This window comes from Aythya ferina (genome assembly GCF_964211825.1).
Source record: "Aythya ferina genome assembly, contig: HAP1_SCAFFOLD_132, whole genome shotgun sequence".
NCBI lineage: Eukaryota > Metazoa > Chordata > Aves > Anseriformes > Anatidae > Aythya > Aythya ferina.
The window spans coordinates 304054-318598 of NW_028181393.1; positions in this window are offsets into that span (position 1 = coordinate 304054).

A 14545-nucleotide genomic window follows, 5' to 3' on the forward strand; every position below is an offset into this window, starting at 1 on the left:
AATCCACCCCCATTTACCTTGACGACCAACGAGAACCTAACGAAACCCAACAGAGACCGCAAAACACGCCAAAAACACCCAAAAAAGAACAGAATTAACCCAAAAAATAGAACAAAATGCCAAATACCACATATCCTCCCAAAAAGCACCCTAAACCTACCTGATGTTCTCCAAAACCCACAACTTACTCTTTTCCACTAGGATGACCACGGAAAACCAAACGAAACCCAACGGAGACCACAAAACACGTCAAAAACACCCAAACAAGAAAGGGATCAACAACAAAACTGGAAGAAAATCCCGCAAAACCATAGATCCAACCCAAAACCACCCTAAACCTACCTGATCTTCTCCAAAACCCACAATTTACACTTTTCCACCATGATGACCATGGAAAACCCAACAAAACCAAATGGAGACCACAAAACACGTCAAAAACACCCCAAACAAGAACGGGATCACCCCCAAAACTGGAAGAAAATCCCCAAAAAGTACGGATCCAACCCCCAAACCACTCTAAACTCACCTGATCTTCTGCAAAACCCACCATCCACTCCCATTTAACTTAACGACCATCGAGAACCCAGCGAAACCAAACGGAGACCACAAAAACACGTCAAAAACACCGCAAACAAGAACAGGATCACCCAAAAAAACAGAATAAGGCCCGAATTCCATAGATCCACCCCAAAACCACCCTAAACCTACCTGATGTTCTCCAAAACCCACAATTTACCATTTTCCACCATGATGACCATGGAAAACCCAACGAAACCCAACGGAGACCACAAAAAAAAGTCAAAAACACCCCAAAAAATAACGGGATCAGAAATAAAACACCAAAAACTATGCATTGCCCCCCAAAAAACACACTAAACTCACATGATCTTCTCCAAAACCCACAATCCGCTCCCATTTACCTTAACGTCAAACGAGAACCCAATGAAACCCAACAAAGACCACAAAACACGTCAAAAACACCCCCAAAAAGAAAGGGATCACCCGAAAAAAAAGCAGAAGAAAACCCCAAATACCAAGAATCCACCCCCAAAGTCCCCCCAAACCTACCTGATGTTCTCCAAAACCCGCAACTTACCCTTTTCCACCATGATGACCACGGAAAACCCAACGAAACCCAACGGAGACCCCAAAACACGTCTAAAACACCCCAAAAAAGAACGGGATCAGAAGAAAAAACACCAAAAACTATGAATTTCCCCCCCAAACCGCCGTAAACTAACCTGATCTTCTCCAAAACCCACAATCCACCCCCATTTACGTTGACGACCAACGAGAACCTAACGAAACCCAACAGAGACCGCAAAACACGCCAAAAACACCCAAAAAAGAACAGAATTAACCCAAAAAATAGAACAAAATGCCAAATACCACATATCCTCCCAAAAAGCACCCTAAACCTACCTGATGTTCTCCAAAACCCACAACTTACTCTTTTCCACTAGGATGACCACGGAAAACCAAACGAAACCCAACGGAGACCACAAAACACGTCAAAAACACCCAAACAAGAAAGGGATCAACAACAAAACTGGAAGAAAATCCCGCAAAACCATAGATCCAACCCAAAACCACCCTAAACCTACCTGATCTTCTCCAAAACCCACAATTTACACTTTTCCACCATGATGACCATGGAAAACCCAACAAAACCAAATGGAGACCACAAAACACGTCAAAAACACCCCAAACAAGAACGGGATCACTTTCAAAACTGGAAGAAAATCCCCCAAAAGTACGGATCCAACCCCCAAACCACTCTAAACTCACCTGATCTTATGCAAAACCCACCATCCACTCCCATTTAACTTAACGACCAACGAGAACACAACGAAACCAAATGGAGACCCCAAAACACGTCAAAAACACCCCAAACAAGAACAGGATCACACCCAAAAACGAAAGAAAACCCCCAAAGCAATAGATCCACCCCAAAACCACCCTAAACCTACCTGATCTTCTCCAAAACCCACAATTTACCGTTTTCCACCATGATGACCAAGGAAAACCCAACAAAACACAACAGAGACCACAAAACACGTCAAAAACACCCCAGAAAGGAACAGGATCACCCCCAAAAACGAAAGAAAACCCCCAACACCATAGATCCACCCCAAAACCATCCTAAACCTACCTAATCTTTTCCAAAACCCACAATTTACCGTTTTCCACCATGATGACCAAGGAAAACCCAACAAAACACAACAGAGACCACAAAACACGTCAAAAACACCCCAAACAAGAACGGGATCACCCCCAAAACTGGAAGAAAATCCCCCAAAACCATAGATCCACCCCAAAAATCACCCTATACCTACCTGATGTTCTCCAAAACCCGCAACATACCCTTTTCCACCATAATGACCACGGAAAACCAAACAAAACACAACGGAGACCCCAAAACACGTCAAAACCACCGCAAACACAAATGGGATCACCCAAAAACTGGAAGAAAGCCCGTCAAAACCATAGATCCACCTCAAAACCACCCTAATTCTACCTGATGTTCTGCAAAATCCACAATTTACCCTTTTCCACCATGATGACCACGGAACACCCAACGAAACGCAACGGAGACAGGAAAACACGTCTAAAACACCCCAAAAAAGAACGGGATCAGAAGAAAAAACACCAAAAACTATGAATTGCCCCCCAAAACCACACTAAACTCACCTGATCTTCTCCAAAACCCACAATCCACACCCATTTAAATTAACGACCAACGAGAACCCAACAAAACCCAACGGAGACCCCAAAACACGTCAAAAACACCGCAAACAAGAACAGGATCACACCCAAAAACGAAAGAAAACCCCCAAAACCATAGATCCACCCCAAAACCACCCTAAACCTACCTGATCTTCTCCAAAACCCACAATTTACCGTTTTCCACCATGATGACCAGGGAAAACCCAACAAAACCCAAAGGAGACCACAAACAAAAAATTAAAAACACCCCAAAAAAGAACGGGATCACAACCAAAAACGAACGAAAATCCCCAAAAAGCACGGATCCAACCCCCAAACCACCCTAAACTTACCTGATCTTCTGCAAAACCCACCATCCACTCCCATTTAACTTAACGACCATTGAGAACCCAGCGAAACCCAACGGAGACCCCAAAACACGTCAAAAACACCCGAAACAAGAACAGGATCACCCAAAAAACAGAATAAAGGCCCGAATTCCATAGATCCACCCCAAAACCACCCTAAAGCACCCTGACCTCCTCCAAAACCCACAATTGACCTTTTTCCAACATGTTGACCACGCAAAACCCAACAAAACCCAACGGAGATTCCAAAACACGTCAAAAACACCGCAAAGAAGAACAGGATCAACCCAAAAAACAGAATAAAGGCCCAAGTTCCATAGATCCACCCCAAAACCACCCTAAAGCACCCTGATCTTCTCCAAAACCCACAATTTACCCTTTTCCACCATGATGACCAGGGAAAACCAAACGAAACCCAACGGAGACCCCAAAACACGTCAAAAACACCCCAAACAAAAACGGGATCACCCCCAAAACTGGAAGAAAATCCCCAAAAAGCACGGATCCAACCCCCAAACCACTCTAAACTCACCTGATCTTCTGCAAAACCCACAATCCACACCCATTTAAATTAACGACCAACGAGAACCCAACGAAACCCAACGGAGACCCCAAAACACGTCAAAAACACCGCAAACAAGAACAGGATCACACCCAAAAACGAAAGAAAACCCCCAAAACCATAGATCCACCCCAAAACCACCCTAAACCTACCTGATCTTCTCCAAAACCCACAATTTACCATTTTCCACCATGATGACCAGGGAAAACCCAACAAAACCCAACGGAGACCACAAACAAAAAATTAAAAACACCCCAAAAAAGAACGGGATCACAACCAAATACGAACGAAAATCCCCAAAAAGCACGGATCCAACCCCCAAACCACCCTAAACTTACCTGATCTTCTGCAAAACCCACCATCCACTCCCATTTAACTTAACGACCATCGAGAACAAAGCGAAACCCAACGGAGATCCCAAAACACGTCAAAAACACCCCAGAAAGGAACAGGATCACCCCCAAAAACGAAAGAAAACCCCCAAAACTATAGATCCTCCTCAAAACCACCCTAAACCTACCTGATGTTCTCCAAAACCCACAATTTACCCTTTTCCACCATGATGACCAGGGAAAACCCAACGAAACCCAACGCAGACCCCAAAACACGTCTAAAACACCCCAAAAAAGAACGGGATCAGAAGAAAAAACACCAAAAACTATGAATTGCCCCCCAAAACCCACACTAAACTCACATGATCTTCTCCAAAACGCACAATCCGCTCCCATTTACCTTAACGTCAAACCAGAACCCAATGAAACCCAACAAAGACCGCAAAACACATCAAAAAAACTCCAAAAAAGAAAGGGATCACCCCCAAAAAAGAAAAGAAAACCCCAAATACCAAGAATCCACCCCCAAAGTCCCCCCAAACCTACCTGATGTTCTCCAAAACCCGCAACTTACCCTTTTCCACCATGATGACCACGGAAAACCAAACGAAACCCAACGGAGACCCCAAAACACGTCAAAATCACCGCAAACACGAATGGGATCACTCAAAAGCTGGAAGAAAACCCCTCAAAACTATAGATCCACCTCAAAACCACCCTAAACCTACCTGATGTTCTCCAAAACCCACAATTTACCCTTTTCCACCATGATGACCACGGAAAACCCAACGAAACCCAACGGAGACAGGAAAACACGTCTAAAACACCCCAAAAAAGAACGGGATCAGAAGAAAAAACACCAAAAACTATGAATTTCCCCCCCAAACCGCTGTAAACTAACCTGATCTTCTCCAAAACCCACAATCCACTCCCATTTACCTTGACGACCAACGAGAACCTAACGAAACCCAAAAGAGACCGCAAAACACGCCAAAAACACCCAAAAAAGAACAGAATTAACCCAAAAAATAGAACAAAATGCCAAATACCACATATCCTCCCGAAAAGCACCCTAAACCTACCTGATGTTCTCCAAAACCCACAACTTACTCTTTTCCACTAGGATGACCACGGAAAACCAAACGAAACCCAACGGAGACCACAAAACACGTCAAAAACACCCAAACAAGAACGGGATCAACAACAAAACTGGAAGAAAATAACCCAAAACCATAGATCCACCCCAAAACCACCCTAAACCTACCTGATCTTCTCCAAAACCCACAATTTACCATTTTCAACCATGATGACCATGGAAAACCCAACGAAACCCAATGGAGACCCCAAAAAACGACAAAAGCACCCCAAACAAGAACGGGATCACCCCCAAAACTGGAAGAAAATCCCCAAAAAGCACGGATCCAACCCCCAAACCACCCTAAACTCACCTGATCTTCTGCAAAACCCACCATCCACTCCCATTTAACTTAACGACCAACGAGAACCCAACGAAACCCAACGGAGACCCCAAAACACGTCAAAAACAATGCAAACAAGACCAGGATCATCCCAAAAAACAGAATAAAGGCCCAAATTCCATAGATCCACCCCAAAACCACCCTAAACCTACCTGATCTTCTCCAAAACCCACAATTGACCCTTTTCCAACATGATGACCAAGGAAAACCCAACGAAACACAACAGAGACCCCAAAACACGTCAAAAACACCCCAGAAAGGAACAGGATCACCCCCGAAAACGAAAGAAAACACCCAACACCATGGATCCACCCCAAAACCACCCTAAACCTACCTGATCTTCTCGAAAACCCACAAAATACCCTTTTCCACCACGATGAACACGGAAAACCCAACAAAACCCAACGGAGACCCCAAAATATGTCAAAAACACACCAAAAAAGAACAGGATCACCCCCAAAACTAGAAGAAAATCCCCAAAAAGCACGGATCCAACCCCCAAACCACTCTAAACTGACATGATCTTCTCCAAAACCCACAATCCAAACCCATTTAAATTAACGACCAACGAGAAGCCAAATAAACGCAACGGAGACCCCAAAACACGTCAAAAACACCCCAAAAAAGAACGGGATCAGAAGAAAAAACACCAAAAACTATGAATTTCCCCCCCCAAAACACACTAAACTCACCTGATCTTCTCCAAAACCCACAATCCACACCCATTTAACTTAACGACCAACGAGAAGCCAACGAAACCCAACGGAGACCCCAAAACACGTCAAAAACACCCCAAAAAAGAAAGGGATCACCCCCAAAACTGGAAGTAAACCCCTCAAAACTATAGATCCACCCCAAAACCACCCTAAAACTACCTGATGTTCTCCAAAACCAACAATTTACCCTTTTCCACCATGATGACCATGGAAAACCCAACGAAACCCAACGGAGACCCCAAAACACGTCAGAAACACCGCAAAGAAGAACAGGATCAACCCAAAAAACAGAATAAAGGCCCAAATTCCATAGATCCACCCCAAAACCACCCTAAAGCACCCTGATCTTCTCCAAAACCCACAATTTACCCTTTTCCACCATGATGACCATGGAAAACCCAACGAAACCCAACAGAGCCCCCAAAACACGTCAAAAACATCGCAAACAAGAACAGGATCACCCCCAAAAACGAAAGAAAACCCCCAAAGCCATAGATCCACCCCCAAACCACCCTAAACCTACCTGATCTTCTCCAAAACCCACAATTTACACTTTTCCACCACGATGACCATGGAAAACCAAACGAAACCCAACGGAGACCACAAAACACGTCAAAAACACCCAAACAAGAACGGGATCAACAACAAAACTGGAAGAAAATAACCCAAAACCATAGATCCAACCCAAAACCACCCTAAACCTACCTGATCTTCTCCAAAACCCACAATTTACCATTTTCAACCATGATGACCATGGAAAACCCAACGAAACCCAATGGAGACCCCAAAAAACGACAAAAACACCCCAAACAAGAACGGGATCACCCCCAAAACTGGAGGAAAATCCCCAAAAAGCACGGATCCAACCCCCAAACCACCCTAAACTCACCTGATCTTCTGAAAAACCCACCATCCACTCCCATTTAACTTAACGACCAACGAGAACCTAACGAAACCCAACGGAGACCCCAAAACACGTCAAAAACACCGCAAACAAGACCAGGATCATCCCAAAAAAACAGAATAAAGGCCCAAATTCCATAGATCCACCCCAAAACCACCCTAAACCTACCTGATCTTCTCCAAAACCCACAATTGACCCTTTTCCAACATGATGACCAAGGAAAACCCAACGAAACACAACAGAGACCCCAAAACACGTCAAAAACACCCCAGAAAGGAACAGGATCACCCCCGAAAACGAAAGAAAACACCCAACACCATGGATCCACCCCAAAACCACCCTAAACCTACCTGATCTTCTCGAAAACCCACAAAATACCCTTTTCCACCACGATGAACACGGAAAACCCAACAAAACCCAACGGAGACCCCAAAATATGTCAAAAACACACCAAAAAAGAACAGGATCACCCCCAAAACTAGAAGAAAATCCCCAAAAAGCACGGATCCAACCCCCAAACCACTCTAAACTGACATGATCTTCTCCAAAACCCACAATCCAAACCCATTTAAATTAACGACCAACGAGAAGCCAACGAAACGCAACGGAGACCCCAAAACACGTCAAAAACACCCCAAAAAAGAACGGGATCAGAAGAAAAAACACCAAAAACTATGAATTTCCCCCCCCAAAACACACTAAACTCACCTGATCTTCTCCAAAACCCACAATCCACACCCATTTAACTTAACGACCAACGAGAAGCCAACGAAACCCAACGGAGACCCCAAAACACGTCAAAAACACCCCAAAAAAGAAAGGGATCACCCCCAAAACTGGAAGTAAACCCCTCAAAACTATAGATCCACCCGAAAACCACCCTAAAACTACCTGATGTTCTCCAAAACCAACAATTTACCCTTTTCCACCATGATGACCATGGAAAACCCAACGAAACCCAACGGAGACCCCAAAACACGTCAGAAACACTGCAAAGAAGAACAGGATCAACCCAAAAAACAGAATAAAGGCCCAAATTCCATAGATCCACCCCAAAACCACCCTAAAGCACCCTGATCTTCTCCAAAACCCACAATTTACCCTTTTCCACCATGATGACCATGGAAAACCCAACGAAACCCAACAGAGCCCCCAAAACACGTCAAAAACATCGCAAACAAGAACAGGATCACCCCCAAAAACGAAAGAAAACCCCCAACACCATAGATCCACCCCCAAACCACCCTAAACCTACCTGATCTTCTCCAAAACCCACAATTTACCCTTTCCCACCACGATGACCATGGAAAACCCAACGAAACCCAACAGAGACCCCAAAACACGTCAAAAACACCCCAAACAAGAACGGGATCACCGCCAAAACTGGAAGAAAATCCCCAAAAAGTACGGATCCAACCCCCAAACCACTCTAAACTCACCTGATCTTCTGCAAAACCCACCATCCACTCCCATTTAACTTAATGACCAACAAGAACACAACGAAACCAAACGGAGACCCCAAAACACGTCAAAAACACCGCAAACAAGAACAGGATCACACCCAAAAACGAAGGAAAACCCCCAAAGCCATAGATCCACCCCAAACCACCCTAAACCTACCTGATGTTCTCCAAAACCCACAATTTACCCTTTTCCACCATGATGACCACGGAAAACCCAACGAAACCCAACGGAGACCCCAAAACACGTCTAAAACACCCCAAAAAAGAACGGGATCAGAAGAAAAAACACCAAAAACTATGAATTTCCCCCCCAAACCGCCGTAAACTAACCTGATCTTCTCCAAAACCCACAATCCACCCCCATTTACCTTGACGACAAACGAGAACAAACGAAACCCAACAGAGACCGCAAAACACGTCAAAAACACCCAAAAAAGAACAGAATTAACCCAATAAATAGAACAAAATTCCAAATACCACATATCCTCCCGAAAAGCACCCTAAACCTACCTGATGTTCTCCAAAACCCACAACTTACTCTTTTCCACTAGGATGACCACGGAAAACCAAACGAAACCCAACGGAGACCACAAAACACGTCAAAAACACCCAAACAAGAACGGGATCAAAAACAAAACTGGAAGAAAATCCCGCAAAACCACAGATCCACCCCAAAACCACCCTAAAGCACCCTGATCTTCTCCAAAACCCACAATTTACCCTTTTCCACCATGATGACCATGGAAAACCCAACGAAACCCAACAGAGCCCCCAAAACACGTCATGAACACCCCAGAAAGGAACAGGATCACTTCCAAAAACGAAAGAAAACCCCCAACACCATAGATCCACCCCAAAACCATCCTAAACCTACCTGATGTTCTCCAAAACCCACAATTTACCCTTTTTCACCATGATGACCACAGAAAACCAAACGAAACCCAACGGAGACCCAAAAACATGTCAAAATAACCGCAAACAGGAATGGGATCACCCAAAAACTGGAAGAAAATCCCCCAAAACAATAGATCCACCACAAAACCATCCTAAACCTACCTGATGTTCTCCAAAACCCACCATTTATGCATTTCCACCATGATGACCACGGAAAACCCAACAAAACCCAATGGAGACCCCAAAACACGTCAAAAACACCCCAAACAAGAACGGGATCACCCCCAAAACTGGAAGAAAATCCCCAAAAAGTACGGATCCAACCCCCAAACCACTCTAAACTCACCTGATCTTGGGCAAAACCCACCATCCACTCCCATTTAACTTAACGACCAACGAGAACACAACAAAACCAAACGGAGACCCCAAAACACGTCAAAAACACCGCAAACAAGAACAGGATCACACCCAAAAACGAAAGAAAACCCCCAAAGCCATAGATCCACCCCAAAACCACCCTAAACCTACCTGATCTTCTCCAAAACCCACAATTTACCGTTTTCCACCATGATGACCACGGAAAACCCAACGAAACCCAACGGAGACCCCAAAACACGTCAAAAACACCCCAGAAAGGAACAGGATCACCCCCCAAAACGAAATAAAACCCCCAACACCATAGATCCATCCCAAAACCACCCTAAACCTACCTGATGTTCTCCAAAACCCACAATTTACCCTTTTCCACCATGATGACCACGGAAAACCCAACGAAACCCAACGGAGACCACAAAACACGTCTAAAACACCCCAAACAAGAATGGGATCAGAAGAAAAAACACCAAAAACTATGAATTGCCCCCCAAAAACCACACTAAACTCACATGATCTTCTCCAAAACCCACAATCCGCTCCCATTTACCTTAATGTCAAATGAGAACCCAATGAAACCCAACAAAGACCGCAAAACACGTCAAAAACACCCTAAAAAAGAAAGGGATCACCCCAAAAAAAGAAAAGAAAACCCCAAATACCAAGAATCCAACCCCAAAGTCCCCCCAAACCTACCTGATGTTCTCCAAAACCCGCAACTTACCCTTTTCCACCATGATGACCACGGAAAACCCAACAAAACCCAATGGAGACCCCAAAACACGTCAAAAACACCCCAAACAAGAACAGGATCACACCCAAAAACGAAAGAAAACCCCCAAAACCATAGATCCACCCCAAAACCACCCTAAACCTACCTGATCTTCTCCAAAACCCACAATTTACCGTTTTCCACCATGATGACCAAGGAAAACCCAACAAAACACAACAGAGACCCCAAAACACGTCAAAAACACCCCAGAAAGGAACAGGATCACCCCCCAAAACGAAATAAAACCCCCAACACCATAGATCCATCCCAAAACCACCCTAAACCTACCTGATGTTCTCCAAAACCCACAATTTATCCTTTTCCACTATGATGACCACGGAAAACCCAACGAAACCCAACGGAGACCCCAAAACACGTCTAAAACACCCCAAACAAGAACGGGATCAGAAGAAAAAACACCAAAAACTATGAATTGCCCCCCAAAAACCACACTAAACTCACATGATCTTCTCCAAAACCCACAGTCCGCTCCCATTTACCTTAATGTCAAACGAGAACCCAATGAAACCCAACAAAGACCGCAAAACACGTAAAAAACACCCCAAAAAAGAAAGGGATCACCCCAAGAAAAGAAAAGAAAACCCCAAATACCAAGAATCCAACCCCAAAGTCCCCCCAAACCTACCTGATGTTCTCCAAAACCCGCAACTTACCCTTTTCCACCATGATGACCACGGAAAACCAAACGAAACCCAACGGAGACCCCAAAACACGTCAAAAACACCCCAAACAAGAACGGGATCACCCCCAAAACTGGAAGAAAATCCCCCAAAACCATAGATCCACCCCAAAAATCACCCTATACCTACCTGATGTTCTCCAAAACCCGCAACATACCCTTTTCCACCATAATGACCACGGAAAACCAAACGAAACCCAACGGAGACCCCAAAACACGTCAAAACCACCGCAAACACAAATGGGATCACCCAAAAACTGGAAGAAAGCCCGTCAAAACCACAGATCCACCTCAAAACCACCCTAATTCTACCTGATGTTCTCCAAAACCCACAATTTACCCTTTTCCACCATGATGACCACGGAACACCCAACGAAACGCAACGGAGACAGGAAAACACGTCTAAAACACCCCAAACAAGAACGGGATCAGAAGAAAAAACACCAAAAACTATGAATTGCCCCCCAAAACCACACTAAACTCACCTGATCTTCTCCAAAACCCACAATCCACACCCATTTAAATTAACGACCAACGATAAGCCAACAAAACCCAACGGAGACCCCAAAACACGTCAAAAACTCCCCAAACAAGAACGGGATCACCCCCAAATCTGGAAGAAAACCCCACAAAACTATAGATGCACCTCAAAACCACCCTAAACCTACCTGATGTTCTCCAAAACCCACCATTTACCCTTTTCCACCATGATGACCATGGAAAACCCAACGAAACCCAACGGAGACCCCAAACACGTCAAAAACACCCCAGAAAGGAACAGGATCACCCCCGAAAACGAAAGAAAACCCCCAACACCATGGATCCACCCCAAAACCACCCTAAACCTACCTGATCTTCTCGAAAACCCACAAAATACCCTTTTCCACCACGATGAACACGGAAAACCCAACAAAACCCAACGGAGACCCCAAAATATGTCAAAAACACACCAAAAAAGAACAGGATCACCCCCAAAACTAGAAGAAAATCCCCAAAAAGCACGGATCCAACCCCCAAACCACTCTAAACTGACATGATCTTCTCCAAAACCCACAATCCAAACCCATTTAAATTAACGACCAACGAGAAGCCAACGAAACGCAACGGAGACCCCAAAACACGTCAAAAACACCCCAAAAAAGAACGGGATCAGAAGAAAAAACACCAAAAACTATGAATTTCCCCCCCCAAAACACACTAAACTCACCTGATCTTCTCCAAAACCCACAATCCACACCCATTTAACTTAACGACCAACGAGAAGCCAACGAAACCCAACGGAGACCCCAAAACACGTCAAAAACACCCCAAAAAAGAAAGGGATCACCCCCAAAACTGGAAGTAAACCCCTCAAAACTATAGATCCACCCCAAAACCACCCTAAAACTACCTGATGTTCTCCAAAACCAACAATTTACCCTTTTCCACCATGATGACCATGGAAAACCCAACGAAACCCAACGGAGACCCCAAAACACGTCAGAAACACCGCAAAGAAGAACAGGATCAACCCAAAAAACAGAATAAAGGCCCAAATTCCATAGATCCACCCCAAAACCACCCTAAAGCACCCTGATCTTCTCCAAAACCCACAATTTACCCTTTTCCACCATGATGACCATGGAAAACCCAACGAAACCCAACAGAGCCCCCAAAACACGTCAAAAACATCGCAAACAAGAACAGGATCACCCCCCAAAACGAAAGAAAACCCCCAACACCATAGATCCACCCTCAAACCACCCTAAACCTACCTGATCTTCTCCAAAACCCACAATTTACCCTTTTCCAACACGATGACCATGGAAAACCAAACGAAACCCAACGGAGACCCCAAAACACGTCAAAAACACCCCAAACAAAAACGGGATCACCCCCAAAACTGGAAGAAAATCCCCAAAAAGCACGGATCCAAACCCCAAACCACTCTAAACTCACCTGATCTTCTGCAAAACCCACAATCCACACCCATTTAAATTAACGACCAACGAGAACCCAACGAAACCCAACGGAGACCCCAAAACACGTCAAAAACACCGCAAACAAGAACGGGATCACCGCCAAAACTGGAAGAAAATCCCCAAAAAGTACGGATCCAACCCCCAAACCACTCTAAACTCACCTGATCTTCTGCAAAACCCACCATCCACTCCCATTTAACTTAACGACCAACAAGAACACAACGAAACCAAACGGAGACCCCAAAACACGTCAAAAACACCGCAAACAAGAACAGGATCACACCCAAAAACGAAAGAAAACCCCCAAAGCCATAGATCCACCCCAAACCACCCTAAACCTACCTGATCTTCTCCAAAACCCACAATTTACCCTTTTCCACCATGATGACCACGGAAAACCCAACGAAACCTAACGGAGACCCCAAAACACGTCTAAAACACCCCAAAAAAGAACGGGATCAGAAGAAAAAACACCAAAAACTATGAATTTCCCCCCCAAACCGCCGTAAACTAACCTGATCTTCTCCAAAACCCACAATCCACTCCCATTTACCTTGACGACAAACGAGAAAAAACGAAACCCAACAGAGACCGCAAAACACGCCAAAAACACCCAAAAAAGAACAGAATTAACCCAATAAATAGAACAAAATTCCAAATACCACATATCCTCCCGAAAAGCACCCTAAACCTACCTGATGTTCTCCAAAACCCACAACTTGCTCTTTTCCACTAGGATGACCACGGAAAACCAAACGAAACCCAACGGAGACCACAAAACATGTCAAAAACACCCAAACAAGAACGGGATCAACAACAAAACTGGAAGAAAATCCCGCAAAACCACAGATCCACCCCAAAACCACCCTAAACTTACCTGATGTTCTCCAAAACCCACAATTTACACTTTTCCACCATGATGACCATGGAAAACCCAACGAAACCCAACGGAGACCCCAAAAAACGACAAAAACACCCCAAACAAGAACGGGATCACAACCAAAAACGAACGAAAATCCCCAAAAAGCACGGATCCAACCCTCAAACCACCCTAAACTTACCTGATCTTCTGCAAAACCCACCATCCACTCCCATTTAACTTAACGACCAACGAGAACACAACGAAACCCAACAGAGACCGCAAAACACGCCAAAAACACCCAAAAAAGAACAGAATTAACCCCAAAAATAGAACAAAATGCCAAATACCACATATCCTCCCGAAAAGCACCCTAAACCTACCTGATGTTCTCCAAAACCCACAACTTACTCTTTTCCACTAGGATGACCACGGAAAACCAAACGAAACCCAACAGA